The 8,485-nt window shown below is 33.2% G+C and overlaps 1 pseudogene; it reads left to right on the top strand.

Annotated features, from left to right (window-relative positions):
• The first annotated feature begins 2,823 nt into the window (after positions 1-2,823).
• Positions 2,824-8,277, top strand: LOC145964840 (uncharacterized; annotated as a pseudogene).
• The last annotated feature ends 208 nt before the right edge of the window (positions 8,278-8,485 follow it).

The following is an 8,485-nucleotide window of genomic DNA, read 5'->3' as shown; positions in this document are numbered from 1 at the left end:
AATATTAATCGGATCTAGCAATACTTGCATACGTTTAAAAAGTAACATATCATAGAGAAATTAAAAGAAAAAGTTGTGATATTTATTTACTCAGTCAAAAGTTATTACGTCTTGGAAATGAGTGAAAATAAAGAAGAAATTCGATACATTTTGAAATTTTATTATAAAAAAGGGAAGAATGCGACTCAGGCTGCTAAAAAAATGTGTGATGTTTATGGACATGATGCATTATCAGTACGTGTGGCACAAAGCTGGTTCAAGCGTTTTCAATCTGGAAATTTTGATGTCAAAGATGCACCTCGCTCTGGTCGACCAATAACTAAAAAAGTCAATGAAATCATGGAAAAAATTGAGCAAAACCGGCACATTAGCAGTCATGATATCGGTAAGGAACTAAACATCGACCACAAAACAGTTTTAAACCATTTGGAGAAGGCTGGATACAAAAAAAACTCGATGTTTGGGTGCCACATGATTTAACAGTAAAAAATTTAATGGATCAAATTTTCATCTGTGAATTGTTGCTAAAACGGAACGAAATCGAACCATTTTTGAAACGGCTCATTACGGGCGGTGAAAAATGGATCACGTACGACAATAATGTACGAAAAAAATCGTGGTCGAAGCAAGGTGAAGCTTCGCAAACGGTGGCAAAGCCAGGATTGACATCAAGAAAAGTGATGCTGTGTGTTTGGTGGGATTGGAAAGGAATCGTTCACTACGAGCTGCTGCCGCCCGGTCAAACGATTGATTCTAATCTCTACTGTCAACAACTGGAAAGATTACGCCAAGCAATCGAGAGAAAGCGACCAGAATTGATTAATAGGAAAGGCGTCGTCTTCCATCACGACAACGCCAGACCCCACACATCTTTGGCGACCCATCAAAAATTAAGAGAGCTTGGCTGGGAAGTTTTGATACATCCACCGTATAGTCCTGACCTTGCACCATCAGACTACCATTTGTTTCGGTCTCTACAGAACTCTCTTAATGGTGTTAAGTTGACTTCAAAAGAGGTCTGTGAAAATCACTTGTCGCAGTTTTTCGCCCAGAAATCACAGAAGTTCTACAGTGATGGAATTATGGTTTTACCTCAAAAATGGCAAAAGGTGGTCGAACAAAACGGCACATATTTGATTTAATAAACTTCATTTACAATATGAAAAAAACTTGTTTTACTTTTGCACTAAAATACGAAGAAACTTTTTCCCCAACCCAATATTTTATGTATATTATTAAAATATTATATACATTATAATAAAATACTATATCATAAAATTTTATATTTTAAAAACATTTTACTCAAATTATTTTATCTTTTATCATTTTGATAATATTATATAATAAAATGTTTATTAAATTTAAATATATTATTATTTATAATTTTTTTGTTTCAGGAACACAAAGGACAAATTTTTAAAGAAGAAGGAGTGTATATAACATAATTAAGTTTAAAATTTATATTTTAATATATTTTCTTCATTATTTCCATTTTGTTTCTTTTTTTTATCGTATTATTTTATTATATTGTTTTTGTTTGTTTATGTATTTTATTAAATTTATAAAGTATATATAATGTAAGATATATAATGTAAAAGTGTAGATATACAGGGTGTCGCAGACCACCCGTATCAGCCGAATATCTCAAAAACTGAGCGCGGCAGACAAAAATATTTCAGACAAAAGTTGTAAGGTTTCAAGTGTCGTATTACATGCCGATATCAGTATGACCTTGAAAAGTGTTGTCAAGGTCACGTGAAGGTCACCGTCAATTTCTTAAATGGAACTCCCTATATTTTATTGCACATTCTTGTAGCTTATCTCAAGGGCTTACCAAAACACTATAATAAAATATTTTTCTCTCAAGTACTTTTTGAATTATACGGCTTGAAATTATTTCTTAACTTTACATAAACCGTAAAATATCTTGTAAAATATTCATTTTTCGATTTTCTTACATTAATTTTTTTATGTACAAAATAATGAGAGGAATCAATTGATGTAAAGAAAACACATAGTTGCTTCGAAGAAAAAATACGTAATTGTTAATTGCAAATTACATATTTTTTCTTCGAAACGTCAGCGTCGACTAGCTATGAAAGCAAAAAATAATAATAGTAGTTTACAAAATAAAATTAATCAAGGATATAATGTTATTAATCTTGCAATTGTTAGTGAAATACATAATAATCGTGCAACAACACATGCTATTTCATTACATCAAAAACATACAGAATATCAATATCAATATCGATTACGAAAAAAAAACAGCCACAGTTAAATATAAATAACATAACATTAATGGATAATATAGAAGAATATTATATTGGTTCTATAGATGTATGTTGTATTCATTGTAATGCAAAACATTTCGCCGCTGAAAAAATATCTAATAAAGGAAATTCATTTCATGATTGTTGTAATTATGGTGCAATATATCTTCAGCCATTACCTAAATTTCCTCAATTTCTTTATTCTTTGTTCAAAGGAACTCATGTAAAATCTAATAATTTTTTTCAACATATTCGTAGTTATAATAGTTCATTTTCATTTGCATCATTTAACGCTAAGTTAATTAACTTTTAAAATAGACGACCTGGTCCATATTGTTTTAAGATACAAGGGCAGATTTATTATCAAATTAATACAGCATTATATGCTGCAGAAAATGAAACTCCTACTTATGGTCAACTATTTATTATGGATTCAAATGAAGCGATAAATCATCGTCTTAATCAGAATTCACATTTAAATATTGAAACTTTACAAAATCTTGAATGTATAATGCGAAATAATAATATATTTGCACAGTCATATCAAATGATGGGTGAAGAATTAGAAAATCAACGGCAATTAGCAATAGAATCAGGTCAATTGTTACCAGAATTACAATTATTATTTACTTTAAAATCAGGAATGGATCGACGTCGTTATAATTTTCAAAGAACTAATGAAGTTGCTGCTATTTTTTCTACCACTGCTGATGGAGAAATTCCAGAATCCTACGTTACAATACGTAACAAAAATACTAAAACTTTGGAAAAAGTTAGTATTATGGATCCTAATGTCGAACCATGGATATATCCATTGTTTTATCCATTATATGGTACTCAAGGATGGCATTGTCATTTAACAAAATTAAATAGTAATAAACAAATAACTAGAGGACAATATATTAAATATCGCATAGCTATTCGTAATGAATTTCATGTTTTTATATTAGGTCGTCGTCTATTTCAACAGTGGCTCGTAGATAATTATGTAAAAATGGAAAAAGATAGAATTGATTATTGCAAAGCTCATCAAAAAGAATTACGTATTGAAACATATCAAGGTTTAGGAGATTATCTACAAACTACAGCAAATAACTTAAATGGTCGTGTTGGAAAAATGGTTATACTTCCGTCTACGTTTACTGGATCACCACGTAATATGTTACAACATTATCAAGATGCTATGGTAATTGTTAGTAAATTTGGTAAACCAGACCTGTTTATTACTATGACTTGCAATCCAAAATGGCGTGAAATTGAGGAAAATCTTTTGCCTGGTCAACAAGCTTGTGATAGACCTGATATATGTGCTCGTGTTTTTAACATTAAAAAGGATTATTTAATTGATTTGATTGTTAAGCAAAAGTTTTTTGGTGAAGTAGCAGCGTTTGTGTATACGTTATTGAATTTTAAAAACGTGGGTTGCCACATGTTCATATACTGATTACATTAAAATATAATTTTAAAATAACAACTCCACAGATCGTTGATAAATTTATTTCTGCTGAAATTCCTGATCCATGTGAAAATCGAATCTTACATGATATAGTTATGAGACATATGATTTATGGACCTTGTGGTGATTGGTGTTTAGTAGATGAAAAATGTTCGAAACATTATCCGAAACCTTATTTGGAAGAGACTAGAATCGATGAAGATGCTTATCCTTATTATCGTCGACGAAATAATGATAAAAATTTTAAACGTCCTGGTGGATATACAGGGCGATCCTGAAAAACGTTATGTCTTTAAAATGACGTATTCCTGACACCATTCTAAGACAATTTTTCCTTTACCAAAATTTGATTTGAAGCGTAGTTTTTGAATTATGAGCAAAAATAGTTAGTAAATCACGCGTCGGGTACAGAAGGCAGGCAGGAGCGGCGCGGCGTGCCGCGAGCGCGGGCGCAGCTGACCGCCCGACGGGTGATTATCACCGCATGAGTCGCTAACTATTTTATCTTATAACATAAAATTATGCTTTAAATAAAATTTTGGTAAAGAAGAAAATGTCTTAGAATTACGTCAGAATTACGTGTTCCTTAAAAAAACGTTATTTTAATAATGAAAAGTTGTTCCGGATCGCCGGCCGTCCGACGTTGCAATCAGCTGATTGCTACACGCGATGTGTGTATGGCGGAGTGTGTGCGTAAGAGAGAGAGAGAAAGAGAGAGAGAGAGAGAGGGAGGGTAGGAGGGACAGACATTCATACACACGCACGCACTTTTTTCTCGCTCTCTTTCTCTCTTTTACGCAACACTCATACACTCTCTCATTCAGTCTCTCACTCACACTCTCTCGGTCACTCACTCACTCACTCACCTGCTTACTCACTCACCTTGTAGCAGCGTAGCGAATCTTCATGCTATGTATTGTTGTTATCTGCTGCACGGTTATGATTGCTAGAGATGCGCGACACATCGAAATTTTTTCGATTATTAATCTCACACTCGATTGACACAATACAGATTACACGATAACGAGTTTACTGTTTATTCACTCACTATTGATTTATCGATACCAAAAATTACTTTCAAAGAAACGCGAATGCAAACAACACATGACTCGACGCGAAGCGACGGACCGCGGAGACTGCGCGACCACAAGAGTTATGTTGCCAGAAACGCGACACGCGACATCTAACAAACGACTTGCGCGTGGCGCGTGATTGAGTAAATAATAATTATTTATTATAATTAGAAATAGTTATTATTTATAATAAATAATTAATTTTTTAAGTATGTCATTATACGTTTCATGTTTTCTACCGCATTCGCAATGCGAAGGTTTTAGCCGATCGTTCGTCTTATCTCGCGTCAATCACGCGCCACGCGCAAGTCGTTTGTTAGATGTCGCGTGTCGCGTTTCTGGCAACATAACTCTTGTGGTCGCGCAGTCTCCGCAGTCCGTCGCTTCGCGTCGAGTCATGTGTTGTTTGCATTCGCGTTTCTTTGAAAGTAATTTTTGGTATCGATAAATCAATAGTGAGTGAATAAACAGTAAACTCGTTATCGTGTAATCTGTATTGTGTCAATCGAGTGTGAGATTAATAATCGAAAAAATTTCGATGTGTCGCGCATCTCTAGCAATCATAACCGTGCAGCAGATAACAACAATACATAGCATGAAGATTCGCTACGCTGCTACAAGGTGAGTGAGTAAGCAGGTGAGTGAGTGAGTGAGTGAGTGACCGAGAGAGTGTGAGTGAGAGACTGAATGAGGGAGTGTATGAGTGTTGCGTAAAAGAGAGAAAGAGAGCGAGAAAAAAGTGCGTGCGTGTGTATGAATGTCTGTCCCTCCTACCCTCCCTCTCTCTCTCTCTCTCTTTCTCTCTCTCTCTTACGCACACACTCCGCCATACACACATCGCGTGTAGCAATCAGCTGATTGCAACGTCGGACGGCCGGCGATCCGGAACAACTTTTCATTATTAAAATAACGTTTTTTTAAGGAACACGTAATTCTGACGTAATTCTAAGACATTTTCTTCTTTACCAAAATTTTATTTAAAGCATAATTTTATGTTATAAGATAAAATAGTTAGCGACTCATGCGGTGATAATCACCCGTCGGGCGGTCAGCTGCGCCCGCGCTCGCGGCACGCCGCGCCGCTCCTGCCTGCCTTCTGTACCCGACGCGTGATTTACTAACTATTTTTGCTCATAATTCAAAAACTACGCTTCAAATCAAATTTTGGTAAAGGAAAAATTGTCTTAGAATGGTGTCAGGAATACGTCATTTTAAAGACATAACGTTTTTCAGGATCGCCCTGTATAGTTGATAATCGTTACGTTGTTCCATATTGTCCTATTTTATCGATTATATTTAATTCTCATATTAATGTTGAAGTAGTTTCAAGTATTAAATCAGTTAAATTATTTGTATAAATATATTTATAAAGGACATGATGCTGCTATAACTATTGAACCAATAACAGAAAATGTAATTATTGATCGTGATGAGATACATAATTATATCGAAGCTCGTTATGTTGGACCTGTAGAAGCTACTTGGCGTATTCTTGGTAAAAAATTACAGGATAAAAGTCATAGTATAATACGTTTGCCAGTCCATCTTCCTAATGAATATAATATTATAATTGAAAATAAAATGACTGAAGACGCAATGACTGTTGCTTTAAATCAAGTTACTATGTTAATAAATTACTTCTCATTGTATTTACGTGATGAAGAAGCAAGACAATATTTATATGTAGAAATTCCATGTTATTATACATTTAAAAAAGAGAAAATTAATAACAGAAATATATCACGTTGGGTAAAACGCAAAAGTCATTATAATTGCGTAAGACGAATGTATTCTGTTAGTCCAACATAAACAGAATTATTTCATTTATTATCATTATTTTATTTATTATCATTTATTTCATTTATTTCGATTATTATTACTCACAGTAAAGGGAGCTACAAGTTTTAATGATTTAAGAACTGTAAATGGACAATTTTATGATTCGTTTTCAGCTATATGTTTGGCTTTAGGTTTAATAGAAGATGATGATGAATGGAAACAAGCTATGAATGAAGCTGTTGGATGGATGATGCCAGGACAACTTCGTAGATTATTTGCACGTATATTATTACATTGTCAGCCATTACATCCAAAAGAGTTATGGGAAGATTTTAAAGTAGCACTGTCTGAGGATTACTGTCGATATTTTGATATCTTAGAAGGAAAAAAGAAAGCATATATGCAGATTAATAGTATACTTTGTACTGAAGGTAAAAGTTTTGCTGATTTTCCACAAATGAACCAATTAACAGAAAATAACGAAGAAAATGATTATACAAGTCTTGGACAATCTATGGAAATTGGTACTAAACACTATAAACAGTTAAATGATAAGCAAAAAGAAATAGTTGATCTTGTATTAAGTAAATTAGATAATAATAATAATAATAATAATAATAATAACAATTGTTTTTATATCGATGGTCCGGGTGGATCAGGTAAAACTTTTATTTATACAACTATTTATCATTTAGCTAAAATTAGAAATAAATACGTATGTACGATGGCTTTTACTGGTATTGCAGCTACGTTATTGCCTGCTGGAAAAACTGTGCATAAAACATTTGGATTGCCGGTTTCGTTATTTGCTGATTCATCTTCTTCTATTAAAATACAATCAAAGGAAGCTCAGTATTTGAAAGAAATAGATATTTATATTTGGAATGAAGCACCAATGGCACCACGATATGCTTTAGAAATTATGGATCGAACATTGCGTGACATTATGAATAATGATTTACCATTTGGCGGAAAAATTGTTTTATTGGGTAGTGATTTCAGACAACTTTTACCTATTAAAATTCGTGGTACTCGAAGTGAAATTGTAAATCTTTCTATCAAGTTTAGTTCTCTTTGGAAATATTTCATAAACTATTCTTTAAAACAAAATATGCGAGTTTTCCCGGAAGAAATTGAATTTGCAAAATATCTGTTGGATATGGGAGATGGTCTATTAAATGATTCCAATGATAATATACAAAAATTCCTGAATGTTGTATAGCTCCGATTCATGTTGATATTGTGGAAGATATTTTTGGTGATTTAATACGAAAAAAGGAATTTAATAAAATGGCAAAATGTGCAATACTTTCTGCAAGAAATATTGATGTAGACGAAATCAATAAAAAAGTTGTAGAATTATTAGATATAACTAATGAACGAATTTATACAAGTATAGACAGTACTGTAAATTGTGGTGATAATGGTGACATTGGTGAAGCTTTGTTACCAGAGTATTTAAATAGTTTATCTCCACCAAATTTTCCTCCTCATGAATTTAAGACCAAATTGTATTATTATGTTAATTAAAAATCTTAGTATCAACCCAGATAGCCAAATCTGTTAGAACAGATTTTCGTCAAACACCCATTACAAATTTTAAAGGCAGAAAGACTACAGTTTGCATAGAGGAATTGATATATTCGATCATGTTGCCAGCATGTCAGCAGACATACAACAAAATCTGTTCACATAACTGGACAACAGATCGTCAATAGAAACCGAGCAGAACGTGTTGATATAATTGACGGCACAAATGATGGCAGAAACCGAGCAGGATCTGTGCAGCGCAATTTTGACAGCAGATTGATAACAAAAATCGAGCAGGATCTGCGCAATGAAATTTGATATCAAATTGTCGGCAGAAATCGGGTAGAGCCTGCTGATGTAACTCACGGCACATT

This window comes from Camponotus vicinus, unplaced genomic scaffold (assembly GCF_025532165.1).
Source record: "Camponotus vicinus isolate PSW18456_S1 unplaced genomic scaffold, iyCamVici1.0 SCAF_14, whole genome shotgun sequence".
Lineage (NCBI taxonomy): Eukaryota > Metazoa > Arthropoda > Insecta > Hymenoptera > Formicidae > Camponotus > Camponotus vicinus.
This window is presented reverse-complemented; position numbering and strand designations above follow the sequence as displayed.